Source organism: Nothoprocta perdicaria, unplaced genomic scaffold (genome assembly GCF_003342845.1).
Source record: "Nothoprocta perdicaria isolate Ctin4 unplaced genomic scaffold, notPer1 scaffold_64, whole genome shotgun sequence".
NCBI lineage: Eukaryota > Metazoa > Chordata > Aves > Tinamiformes > Tinamidae > Nothoprocta > Nothoprocta perdicaria.
Genome location: NW_020455910.1, coordinates 240,891 through 255,453, shown reverse-complemented (window position 1 = coordinate 255,453; position 14,563 = coordinate 240,891).

Genomic DNA, 14,563 nt, shown 5'->3' with positions numbered 1-14,563 from the left:
CCTTCGCCGCCATTGGCCGGCGGGAAGCGCTCGCCGCCTCCATTGGCCGGAGCGCGCCGCCAATGCGGGTGGGGGCGCCGCCCTCGCAGCGCGCGCTGAGGGCACGGCGGCCGCGGCGCCATTTTGAGTGCGGGCGGGAAGGGCCGGGGCCGGTGGTGGCTGGGGCGGGAAGGGCCGCCCGGGGCCCAGTGCCCAGGCTGGGGCGGGAAGGGCGGCCCAGGCTGGTCTCTGCTTCCCATGCCCTTCGTTCCCAACTCCTCAGTGGGAGGCCGGGTCTGGTGTGGGGGATGCCAGCGTGGCTGAGCTGGCCAAATGCCTGCCCTCCCGCCCTGATGCCTCTGCGTGAGGATGTGTCCAGCCCTCGGCGCTGCCTCGCAAGCTCTGCCTTTGGCGTGCCGTTCACCAGGGTGGTTCAGTTGAGTTTGTGCGTGCACAAAATCCCATCTGTGTGGGATTTGCAGGTGTCTGGAAGGGGGACAAGCCACTACTGTGTATGTACAGCCCGGCCCCCCGCACGCAGCGAGTCCCGCGTGCATTGGAGCAGCTCCGCGTGCAGGGTGTAGCCAGTGTGCGCAGGGGCAGCCAGCGTGCCCGGGCCGTAAATCCCACACATCCAGGAGCCGCTGGGCCGGCCGTGTTTGCCTTGCAGGTGTGATGTGTGCTGGGTACACTGGGCGCCTTTGTGTTTGCTGCAGTCAGTCGCTCACACCTACGCTCAGAAAATCCGAAACAGAAATATAGAACTTGAACGCAGCGCTGGCAGGGGCTGCTGCCGGCGCGCCCGGGTGCTGCTCAAGCTGCTCTCTGTGACAGCGGCCTCTGTAGCCGTGTGGACAGAGCTTAGTACCAGCAAACACCTGAACAGCGCTCACGGTGTAGGCCCGACTGTATACACACACACACACACACACGCCATTCAGCTACAGGTCGCTCGCAGGGTCTCTTTGTCGTCTCATTCCTAACGTAAAGAGCTGTCTGCTCTCAAGAGCAGAGGAGTACCCGTTAACCAAGACCTGTTGGTTACCGTCATGGTAAACTGTAGAAGGTGATGTTTAAGGGTTGCAGAAAAACCCACAGCTACGGGGAAGACTGAACCATTTCTTAGGCAGTGCTGTGTGGCATGTTTTCCTTGGAAATGTTTCACTTCTTGGTACTAAATGGGCTAGTGACAAACTCGGTTGTTCAGTAATAGCTTTTCTGCTCACCAAGGGAGAAGCTGGCAGATGCTTTTGTTGGCATCGTTGTCTTTGACTGCACATGAGTACGAGTTATCCTCCTAGGCCTTGTCTCCTGTCCTCGGGAAAGCCTTGACTAGACAAGCTTACCTATGGTCAATATGACCATAGAGAAAATATAGAAAAAAGGCTGCATTTTCCATTAAGTGCGTTAAAAACAGGAGTTTCCCTCGTTTTGTTTTGGGTGAAAGCAGCTGAGTTCACAAATTCAATTGCTTTATTTAATGATTTTTCTTTTTTTTTTTCTCTTCATTTTGCTTTAAATAAAGACTTTAGCCAAGTATAATATGAAACGATATTTATATTCCTTTTTGTTTTGGTAAGATCATGAATGAAAACAGTGTTTTTGTTATTAGTTTTCATTTTCATAAATGGAATTAGACAGAGTAAATTCATGTGCTTTGGAGGATCCCCCTCCACTTCTGCCAGGTCACTGACTTCTTCATAGGTTTTGGGCACCGTGTAGCCAATTTTTATGTGAATTTTATAGAAGTTACAGGAAAGTTCTCTAACTCTCGCCCTGAAAACAGAGCATGAAGACCTAGTCACATAAGCTGTTGTATTAATCTGTCATAGTGCCCAGCATGGATGGAGGATTCCATCCAGTATTTCCAGTATCTCTGATCCTGCAGCTCGTTCCTAGGGAAGGACTTGGGTTCAGTGTGCAGCCCATGAGAAACCTCCGAGAAACACACARGGTTTTAGACTCACTAGAGAAAACAAGCTGAGGTCTTTTATAATGCAATTAGGACATTTTCCATAACTTTTCCTAGGTACCTTATTTCTTCACGTTGTGAATTGGTTTTGTATCTTAGGTAGTATTTAAAATGTTTTGGAAGAAAACAGATGACTAGCAACAAGCTTACAGTTAATTGCAATGGTAGTTTTAGATTTTCCTTGAGATTTTTCTCAGAACTAGGAAATTCCTGGTTTACCTTCAGTATCTTTCTGTATTAATCACTTGGAACTCTTCATCAGGCATTACAAGCAGTGTGATACGAACAGACAGAATAAAGATAGAATAAAATACAAAGAATGTTTTGGAAAGTCTTTATAAATCTCCGAAGCAGGCTGGAGTTACAAAAATGAGTTAAAAATAAATTGTTATACAGATGAGACATGTAAAGAGGACAAAATATAGATGGTTGTAAGGTAGGGCCAAAAAAACTAGTAATTTTTCTTAACAGCATTTATAACATAGTTACTTCTGGGCGAAAAAAAATAAAGAATAAAAGACTGAAAGTATATGCTTTCTGATACAAATTTTAATTTTTTTTTCTTTTTGTAGATTTGCTTGTAGGTTTACGTTTTGCACAGGAAAAATACTGTGGAGAGAATTACAGAATACATAGAAGCAGATCATTTTTTAAAATAAAAAATGAAGTGCTTTTCAATGCAATGGCTATCCTCATTTCGAACGACGTCTGCAATGATTAAATATTAAAATGATCGATGGTTTAAATTAATATAAAAACTTTTCAGGAGGTTATTGCAAAGATTAACATTTTTAATGTTTTAATACTTCCATAGTTTATCAATCACAGACCCAGTGAAACTGTTTTTAGTTACCTAGCTGATGACCCCATATATCATTGCARTGCTATACACAACATAAACGTCACGGTGTTGTTGGTAGAAGAGATGAAGAAACACAATTTATGTTACACTCTTTAATAATCAGTTTTGGTGTTGAAATATCTTTTGACATCCTGAATGAGCAAGTAGGGTTTTTTTCCCTTCTAGAAAGGAGATGAAAAGGAAAGACAGCTTTAGGAATGGTTTAAAGCTAAGTGGTGTTTGCCATTTAGAGAAGAGCCGTGTTTCATGGAATGGCAAACGTAGGTGGTCACGGGTGGTGCTTCAGGAGACGAGAAAGTGCTTGCATGTGGTTCTCCAAGTAGGACTTGCATTAATTCAGCTTTAATACCCCCAAATTGTCTGCGACAGCCTATGATTCCTGATACATTTTTGCTCTTTGCTAGAATTATGTTTGAAGGTCATGGGAAAATGTCACGGCCCCCCAAGTGCTTTTGTGTCAGCACCTAAGATACCCCCGTAATTCAGTGKGCTGAGTAAACACTTACTCCAGGCATTGTTAAAAATGCACAATGCCAATTTCTTTGTTTTCTCCTTCTTCAACCTCTTTTTAAGCAAGAAGGTTAAAAACGAGCATTAATATTTGCATGTTTGGTTTTTTTGCCTTTCTTACCATGTATTGCAGTGAAACATTGTAGCTTTATGTTATTATTTATATACTTACTGTATCGTATCCCAGGGCTTTCTGCAGTGTCAGCCATGGTATTTTACATGCGAACAAAGTACCCCATCTTCATGTATTGTGATTTTTCTCAGCATCATCCTTCACGCTGTGTGTTTGCCATGAAAAACAACACAGCGTTGGGAAGGCCCAGTGCATTGAATGAGCAAATGCAAGCCCAGTAACGAGGGTGGAGGAGGAAAAGAAGCCAAGTCAGGAGAGGAGGGAGAAAATGGGAACCTGGAAGTAGGTGTTGAGCTGCTGAAGTGAAGAAATGGGGAAGACTCTTCTGACAGCGGACGCTTGCAGTGTTGAAGGTGCTTATACCCAAAGGCAAGTGTTAGGAGATGGGAAGAGCAGACGCTGGCATTAGGTTAATGCTGACTGGGATAGGTAGAAATTAAGACCCAGAAGATTTACTGGAGAATACATTTTTTTTATACAGGCCAACTGGTTGTTGGTTACTAATACTGCTATTTCTACCCTTAAGTTAATGAGGGAATGATTAGGATACATTGCCTACAGTTTGTTGTCTCTAGACAGTAAGCCAGAATTATGCTCATGTATTTCCATTGAAATAAAATAAATAATGAAACAAAATAACCTTTTATGTTATCAACTGTTATTTATAGTGGGGAAACAGATTGGGTTGGAAATGTGGTAGATTTCAAAGTTTGAATTGTTTTCTCTCCGGCTGTGCTGTGTGGTGCAAGTAAAGGAAAGGTTAAGTTTACCCATGATAATTCCCTCTCACATTTACATTATCAATCAGCTCGTGTAGCTTTTTGTGCTTTTATCTGTTGTGTTTTTATTGTAATCTTTACATGCGAAGTTCTCAATTCCACACATTCTGACTCAGGTTTACTCACGAATGGCTCTGGCAGACGAGCATTGAAGACTCAGGTGCCTTCAGATCCCGCCAGCTGTGGCTTTCCCGCCTCCCTCGGATCCCAGTCCGTGTGGAAGAGCAACCGCTGCGGCTCCCAGCTGCTGGAGCCGCCCTCCTCAGCGCTGCACAGAGCTGCTGCTTCCATGGCTGGCTCCGAGCGGGATTCCCGGGAACAGACCTATTCCCTTTGCTGCCCTTCCTTCCAGGCCGCTGACCTCCAGCAGGGAGGTGGCCGGACAGCTGGGGCAGCAACATCTTTAAGCCTCTCACTTTGATGCTCCTACTTATTTATGACACTCCAGGGTGATTTCAGGTGGTTTTCATCCCTTTGTGCTTTTAAGTTTCTGTTTTAAATGACCTGTGATTTGCACCTGTTGCTGCAGGACATTTCAGCCCTGGGATTTGTCCTATCACCATATCTCTGTTCAAACTCTCACCTCAGGATTTTCTTTACCTTTAAAACCAATCATACCTGAAAGGTCTCGTTTATGCAGCGTAGATCTTTCTTTTATGTGGTATTGTCTAGCAGGCAGATAGAGTGTTGGATTCATGGTGCCTGAAGCTGGTGAAGCTGCCTTCAGTTAAAATTGCATCACTCGCTTTATTGCAAGACCGGTTCTGTATTACTTATATCTTTGCCAAAAGAAAAGTTAACCTGAAGCGGTGCGTTATTTGTGTTGATTTTGTGTGTTGACTGTCAAGCCAAAGTCCAGTATTTGTGTAGCCAACGTTTACGCTGGATTAGGTCCTTGATTTCCTGCTGCCTGGTTAAAATGAATTTTAAAATTAGGACTGTACAGCAGTAAGAGAATGCATAAAGAGCCAGCCTTGGCCTGTTGGCAGAGCTTAGAGGTGGTATCTGGGGCCATGGCAGTGGTTCTGGGGACTGACAGCAGAACTTGAACTAACTGCTACGCTTTTCGCTACCTGATAGCCTAGGACTGAGCATGGAACCAGCAGTGACAAACTGTGGGTGCTGCAGTGACTGCAGGTCCCGTGAAGTATGGCTGGGCTCGTGGTGACACGAGCCCCTTTGGGTGTTAAAATGCAGTTGTCCACAGAAGACTTGTGCCTAGGAAGAAGGAATTCTGGCTATTCCTACAGAACGGAAGACTTTATTTTGGAAAGCTGTGGCCCAAGGAAGACTTGGGCTTTGTGTGGAGACTCCTGTAGCCAAAGATGCTTCTGCTATAGTTCTGCCCCTCGGTTTGCCCAGAAGCAGCTGTAGGAGCTGAAGTCCTCCAGAGAAGACACCAATTTCTGCGTATTAACAGTGTTACCTCTGGGAGCTGAGGGTGTGTTCAGGCTTGCCGGGTGTTCCTGAGCACCCACCTGCGTTGTTGGGCTGTAGCACAGCCTGCTAAGAGGGTGTCCCAGCCGCCTGTAGCCGCACACGGGCCCTCCTGTGGCTGTGTGTGGCCCACGGGGCCAGGCCCCCGAGGTTCTCTCAGCTCTGTCCGCTGCACAGGCGGAAAGAGAAGCAGTTTCTTTTCTGTTGGATGGACATGTCCTGGAACCTTTTTCACCTTTAGGCTTTGGTGTGATTAAATTTTAGTATGTTTTTAATGGGGCCACAAAGAATTTCAACAGCTGAGGATTTTTACTTTTTTTTATTTTTTTTTCCTCAATTCATAAAACAGATCAGGGATGGATGTTACTTTCTTTGGATTTTTTGACATATACTGCTTAGTTTATGAATGACAGTTTCTGTAATTCGGAGAGAAAAGGTTAACAGAGCTTTCTTAGACTGCTGTTTATTTTTTTTATTGYAAAAGATCAGATAATTTTGAAAGTCTGGATTATTTCAGTACCTTTCTGGGAATAGAAAGCAGACTGAAAGGCTATGTAGGAAGAAASTATTCTGGAAAAACAATTGTTAGACACAAATTCTATTTAAAAAACTTCATTCTTATTTTAAATGCACCGGAGGGGTTAAATAATATTAGTAACTTCTGTTAAAGTGACAGATCATAATAATTTAAACCAAAAGGTCCCAGTGCACTTGCTATCATCCTTTATGGCTTTAGCAAAATACATGTRAATTGATTTACAAAGCAAAGCTTCTGGATGAATTCTTCCCGTTCTACACGGCCTGTTTGTCTTCATGGGTGTTTATATATACCCATGGAAATTATGATCTACATGTGGGTACAGCACTAAAACATAGCCATATATGCACAGTAAAGAATTCAAAGCACTTGCATTCTGTCATTTATTGCACACAAGTAATGTATATTGTATAGGGTCTGTTCAATTCTGTATTGTGACCATAGAAGGACTCTATAGAATTTGTGCTGCACCTTGAAGAGGCTTCAAAGRGGTAGGGATGGGTGCTCATAAAACCAGAGCGATGAGCGCAGCGAGTGACCCGACTTACCAGGCTGCTTTTGAGCATCCAGGCTCAGTCAGKGCTGGAAACAGTGGAGAGCTGGAAGATGGTTCCACTGCACTGTGTTAGTATAGATTTTCATTAGCTTACCTTACATATATACATATTTATAAAGACTACTTGGAACCATAAGGAAGGCTGTAAAGCTGAGTATGTGGAACTAGACTATTTCAGAAGTTAAAAGCAGCTTAACCAAACTCCGTTTCGAAGTTGATCCATCCCTCCTTACCCTTCCAAAGCCTGGTACAACAGAGCAATTATTATTCTCTGGGATGAGAATAGCAAATTGCCCTGCATTTTCCCCTTGTACTGGGGGTGAATCTCTTTGCTTTTATGAAAGCCAATCTGAACTTATTTTAGTGAATGCTCTAGCAGTTTTGGTCTGTTTGTGTTAGGCAATCTGCAAAGCTGTGTATCCCTTTCCTCCCAATTAAAACTGAAGGCAGCACTGAAGCATGTACTGTCCTTTGGCTTTGGCCAAGGGCATGGGCAAACCCGCAGTGCTTGCAGATGCGCTCGTGAATGGGGTGGATTTTCACCGGCCATTTTATCTCAGGCTGTGGTTCCTGAATAGAAATTCACAATCTGGGAGCTATTTATTAAATGCTCTTGCAAGGGCAAAGTCTCCCTTCCAGGAGCCTCGTAACTGTTGATTAGTTTGAGGTGTAGAAATTGCTCATCAGAGGTATCTTCTAGGCAAGGCAAGGCCAACCTTTCATGCCCAAAGCACAGGATTTTATAAAGTCTAGGCCCCAAAAGCAGCAAGTAATAAATAAGGGCTCAATTTTGTATTTCACTGATGTTTTTACAATAAATACAATTTCACATATACAGCRGGAAGTCAGACATCCAAATAAATCYTTTTTCTCCGTGTGTTGGTCTCAGCTGGTGCCATCCCTTGCTCTGGTGTTCTGGAGAACGACCCTGCAGTGAAATGGCTTCTTCCTGGTGCCACCCACACACACACTGGTCGGATGGACTGGGAATTGGTGGTGACCACGCTCTGATGGTCCTGTGGCTCTGCAGGRAAACCTGGGAAAAGGAGCCAGACAGACGTTTTCAGAAATGGTCACCTCAGGGACCTTCAAACATTCACACAACTCTGCTCTTTCGACTGAAATTCTGCTGTTTGGCAATTTATTTTTTTTATTTGGCTGCATGTACATTATACTCTTTTCTTCTTGGTTACACTCTGCCTTTAAATGTGGTAAATTTATTATATTTTCTAATGTGTACCAAGGCATATTTTTGTCATTTGGCAATTTCTGCCTATAAAGGCTTTAGAGTGATTATGATGCATTCCTTCAGGTTTTGTACTAGTTTAGGATTTTTCATGGCTATGAATAACTTTATATTCACTTTTTGCCCAAACAAAATATACAGCTCTTAAAGCTTTTGCATCGTGTACGTTAATACTCTATTCTTTGCCCTAAAAATCATTTCCTTTAAGGGTCTCTCTCTAGCTTGATTTCAAGGGAAGCAAGTTTTGAGCTATTTAGATAGAATCTGCAGCGAGTGAGTGCAGCCTAAACGCCTCACCTATTGTCTTGAGCTACTTTGGAGGCTCCTGAACCAGGGCTATTTAAGCCATATTAAACTCCTCACCCAATTATGGCCTAATCCTTCAAAACCAATGGAGTAGGACTTGTTTTTGAAAACGCTGCTGCTAACGTCGATAGGTCTGTTCACTTTGCCTGAATATCATGCTTGTGGTTAGCTGGTATAGGGCTGAACTTTACATTTGATGCATTAGAACTGGATCCTATASATTTTATCTGCTGTCGTTTTGTTTTTCTGCACACAACTTTAAAAGCAAAAATACAAAAATGATATATTAAAGCTAAGAAAATACATGCTGGTTTCATTTTCTGATCTTTATGAGGAATATTAACAGGTTCTTCTGTCTTTTATCAGGTTTTGAAAAACAGAAAAAAATACAGATTCCAGACCCACCAAATTAAAACTCTTTACACCTAATGTTTCTTTTGCCTGATGACCAGAATAGATTCTTTCAAGCTGAGTTGCTTTCCTGAGTGCCTAATACAGCATGTGAGACAACAAAAGGGGCATAAAACTATTTTTCTTCATTTACAGATAAGTCTATTTAATACTTATTGAGCGGCAGTAGTTTCAGGGAAAGGAAAAAAAAAAACCCAATTCATTCTGAACATCGGATGGAAAGATTACCTTTTAAGTCCTTTTGAATACCAGGTTTTGTAATGGAACTAATAATTCCATTTTGCTGAAGTGTTACAATTATGCCTACGTGTGCTGAAATGTTATTTGCTGCTGTCATTTGTAGCCTGCCTTTAACTTCTGCRGGCTCGTTCTAGGTAGCAAGCAAGAAAATCATTAGGACGATGAGAAAAGTGTGGCGACCGGTTTTATCAGTTATTATGTCTTGAAGTGAAGTGTGATGGGGCACTGCATGATGYGGCAGTGAAATAGATGTCGGGAGGATGCGTTTTTCTGTCTTGCAGCTTTCTAACAGCCTGGCAGGTTTGTGGCTGTTTTCTGTCYGTCTGGTTTCCAGCTCCTGGGCTGGCTGTCAGGCAGGAACGGGCTGTGTGCTGAGGGCTCTGTTTCTGCTTCAGCAATGGACAAATCCAGGCAAATGGATGCTGAATAGATGGGGCATCAATAACAGAATTAATGGGAAAAATACACAGACACACAACCAAGCATACTTTATAAAATCATTTTTGAAAAACAGGATAGGAGAGAAAATTTAAGCGGCTTCAAAACACCTTGTTTTGATATATTTCTTTAAAGGAACTGTTCAGATTTTCAATTTTGAAAACATTCAGATATGCAAATTAAGCAAAAAAGGAACAACACAAACAAAACATCAGTTAATGTTTCTGAATTTTCATTTGCAAATAACTTTTAAAAGTTTCAAGTATTATTCCCACTTTGAGTTGTATGACAGATTGCAGTYGCTCAGTCTGTCCTGCTAAAAGGAGGTATAATTATTCCCCAAACATTTCTTCTTATTTCAGGAAGTTCATGAAAATGAAGCTAAGCTTAAAAGCCACTAAATGATGAATTAGTAAGTATATATAGTTAAAGCATACAGACTTGTGGCAAATACTGACTTGTGGCAATCCCAGGAAAGGACCAACATCTGGAAAAAATTGAATTTTCGTCAGGTCCCCAAACTAAAGAAAGTGAGATTCAAAGCTTTATTTTCTGGCTTAAAGAAAGGGAAGATAAATTGTTCTCCCCTCTACTTTAAAAGCTAGTGGAACAAAGAAAAAGTTTCTGAGGTCTTGAAGTAGGATTCAAGTGAAAAAAAAAYGGTGCTATATTAAATTCAAGAATTATAACTTAATAACATACTAGAAAAGAAGTGCTCTGACAGACTTACCTGATTTTGAAATTTAAGGTCTATGACCTCTAGCTTTATACCACTTATTTAAATTATTACCTACTTCATCAAAGGAAATGAGCACCGAAGGTGTGAATGTTGAGGATCAAAGAGAATAAAAATGCCTGTATTTAAGTGCAGTGTGAAATATTTGCTGCTGCAGCTTTGGTTGCAGAGACAGAACAAATAACTGTCTGTTGTTTTTTCTCTTGACCCAAGAAGCTTTCAGCTTGTGAGCTGGGAAATGCATGCTTTCCTCTTACGTTGTGTAAGGTGGACAAAGGTTTTATTCTCCTTATTTACCCCCAAATTGTGAACACTATTGTACAATTCCTGCATTTATTCCTACAWTTTAATCCTTCTAGAGAGGGTGAACTTGCTTTGGCTGAGCAGTGTGGGTATGTACCCAGTCTAGTGGGATCCCYGCTCCTCTCTCAAAGTTCATAGTTTTAAGTTTGTTCAAAGACGATCTGTCTTCACGTTAAAATATGTTTTACAGATGGTAAAGCAGTTTGGAAGTAGGTAGAGAACTTGATGCTGAAGACAAATGAAAAATCTCAATAATGAAAAATAAATATAAGATCATTATGCTAGGAATATTCCTCAAAATGCCATGATATTCATTATTTACTATAGGGGTATCTCCTGTGTAAATAATGTTTTTGTAAGTGGATTTTGGCCAGTTACATTTTGGACCTAGTTCTGCTTCTGTGTAAGCTGTGACAGAGTGTTCCTTACTTGGAATGGAAGGAACCTTTGACTTTTTTCATAGCCTCTTTTTTTGCTTAAAATTCCAAATTTGCTTCATAGGAAACCTTTTAAAAATTTTACTGAGGGATAGGAGTCCTTCGAATCTTCACTTTCTTCCTCTCTCTCTCATGAATAAAATTAATCACGATTTTTTGAACTCTTATCTTAAGGTGTCAGATATGGCTAACATCTAGCAAAAGCAACTGAATACTTTTGCTGAGAGAGAGACCTAATTGATCTCACCTAATATTGTGGCCTAACTGATGCCATCTAATTTGATGTACCTACACAAAGTTAAAGAGCATAGTCTTCCAAATGCAAAAATTCCAGAGGTGATTTGGGTTGGGATTCCTTATCCTTTGAGAAACAGTTTCCAGAGGAGTAATGATGACTGCTGGTTTTTTTTTTTAAGATTTAAGGATATGATGCATATAGCTCAGCCAATGAATGCCTAAGCAAGGCTTTTTAATTATACTTTATTTATCTATATATTTATTTATATTTATAAACCTATAAAGGCTTATAAATCCTCTATTGTAGAGGTGTGACTGAGCTATATTATGGTCTCCCCTCAGCTGCGTTATTCTTGCMGTTTTGGATACCAGTTACTTCCACTACCTTTCTTCAATTTCTTTCTTACTATCTCAGCAATATACACAAAAAGAAAAGCCAATCCAAACAACCAAGAGCAATATTTTCCATTTTAAATGGAATAACATCGTGTTCACAGACAATCTGGTATGTTGCTTCGATTTCACCATAGAGGATAAAAGGCTATTTTTGTCCCTGCAATATTATTAATTATCAATCATTTATTATTAATAGTAATTAATTATATTAAACATTATATGAATGTCCATTATTTATTAAACTAATGAGACTGACTGGTAAAAGACCCATTCTTTCATTGAATCAGATCCAAAATTAATTGGATTATGGATTGAAATTATTAACTTGCATTATAACCACAAAAAAGAGGGATTTTTAAGTATTATATCCATTTGCAATATTTCTAAAGCAAAAGGTATGTGCACGTATACACATATACTGCTATACATTCATCCTCCTTTATTTATGAACTTTTTCAATTACAAAGGAAGATTTGACCTAGTAGTTTTACACTCCGTGGTGGATMTTTTCTATCGCAAAATCTTAATTTCCTTTCTCCCAACTGACTAGCCACGTTTCAGCTGCAAAAATAATAATTTAATTGATTACTTTTATCACATTTAAGATGCCCTCTATTAATATTCAGGCAGCTTGCTGTTGAAGAATAAAAGCATTGGAGACTGTCAGATACCATCATTGCTAAGAGAGTGTGCACATGGGCACATGTTGAGATCTTCCTGTGTTCAGGGCCACACACTTCAGACTTCATTACGATTATTAATAATTTATATTGTGCCATAAATATACAGAGTGCATTCTTTATGCTATCTAGGGCTTGCACTTATTTCTAACATGATTTTTGAAATTATTAACAGTATGTTTTTATTTCATTAAAAGAACATTTTGTGATTGATGGAAATTGTATATTTCAAGAATAGTCTGTTGGGATTTAAGACAAACACTCATGATCAGATCTTGACTAGACTTTCAAACATGTTTTATAACTCAAAAAATGCTATCAACAGTAGGAGATAATAAGCAATTTATCATGTGTATCGGTCACTGCTTCCGAATAAAACAGGAGGAAGGAAAAATATATCATGTGTTCTTCTGGGAGTGTAAACCTTTAAGGGTAAATTCTAGAGGGGAAGAGAAAGAGGGTAAAAAAAMCAAAGGAATCACAAAAATGAAGAAATCCCTTGACCTTGTAATATCTCTGAAAAATAGCAATAAACAAGCAAAAATAGTGCAAGAGAGTCTTGTTTCATCTTCTTAAAATCGTATTTTGTAGAAGGTTGAAAGGTGAGGAGGGCTCAGGTTGGCTTCAAATGACCTGAAATTACTCTGAAAGTCTTTTTAACAGCATGTAGAAAGAGCAAAGCTCCTTTACGTGGTTTTCAGTGGTTATATTGCAGGGACTTGAAGACTGCCCAGAGTATAAGTAACATGTTATGCTGCAGATTACTGATTTGCTATAAAGAAACAGAAAAAAAGGCTAAATCCTGCACTTGCTGACATCAGAGACAGCTGAAAAAGATGGAGTGCATTTTCCCTTCCTTAAAATTAAGAGCAATGGTTATTGCAGGAGGTTATTGCACCTGTATTTTACATAGGGAAGTAGCAGCTTTCTGCTCAGCCTGTGTCGAGAGCCATAAAGGCTGAAGGCTTTTCCATTATGGAAATATGATCAGAAAGTTACATTTGAAACCACTCCTACAGCAAGATTCATAAATAATAAATATTATCTCTTATTAATCCATATTTTAGTTTAACTCGGGCTCATCGCAAGTTACCTCCCCGGGGAATGGAGGAGTCTTTACAAGAGAAGGTGATGAGCCACCATCCCCAGGGAATTAAATTGTGAAAACAATCTTGGTTTCGTACATGCTAATATAGATCTGTTATTCCCTTTCCACATCTATCACAACACATTTTAAATTGTGGCTGATCTTTTATGCAAATAGCTGTGTTATTAGACACTGCGGCTGTATGTGCTAATGTCTCCACGGGTTTCTCGGGAGTTCGCTATCTAGCCATCAAAAGTAGAAAGGAGCAGGGATTTCTGCAGCACAAAGAGAAGCAGAAGCGTTTTTGGGTTCTAGGTGCCAGAGAGCAGGACCCTGCGCTCACTCGGCCAACACCCGCAGTCCCAGTGCTCCTATTCACCCAACCAACCCCTTTTTTAAATAATGGGGAATATTTGTCTCCCCGTGTTTTACTAGCACTCCTGCAAACATCTTTTAACAGCTGACGTTTTGTTACCAAACATTGGGAGGCTATTGGAATTGCAAAAGGCAAGTCAAAACRGTTGCTAGCAGTGTCATAAAATCAGCCAAGAACTTGTTTTGCAGTGTAAAATGTGTGTTTTCCCCTCAACTAGCTGCATGTTGAAATTTTATAGTTGTTTTCCAGCATTGCTACTGTGATGTGAACATTATGTGAGAAATACAACTAAGTCACCAGAATAGCAGGAAAAATCCCAGTGGATTACAGTTTACTACATGTGTGTTCTAGATAGTAATAAAAAAAGATACTCTTTGAATTAAACCAAAATAAAGCATGGAAGCATTATAATGTTGTAGTTGACGTTTCAGTTAAAATTATAAACAGTAGTAGTCTTGTACCTGGTTATTCCTCTTGAATACTTTTTTGCCTGTTTGTAGACATCTAAATTCATTGTAAGTCCTATGACACACACTGAAAGTGAGCGTCAGATTTAAGAGCCTGWTTCTGTTGTCCTGTTTTTCACTGGACTTTTACATTTTGATAATTTTTATAGCATAGGTAAATACAAAGAGAGATACATTTGGCCTTCTATATGCACAAGTCACCGATGGGGTCGTTCCTGCAGCCATGCTTTGGACCTCAGCTGAAGTTACGAAGGAGCCAATCTCAGATGATGAACGTTGTAACGTTGACAGCAGCCCACAGCACAGACATCTGGGTGCTTTTTAGCACATGCTTGGGCACCACAGTACCTTCAAGGGCCGAGCTTCCCAAATAGTGGTGCATGGTGAAGCTCACTGCATATGCTCCAACTTTATATGCTCCAAAGAGATGGTACATA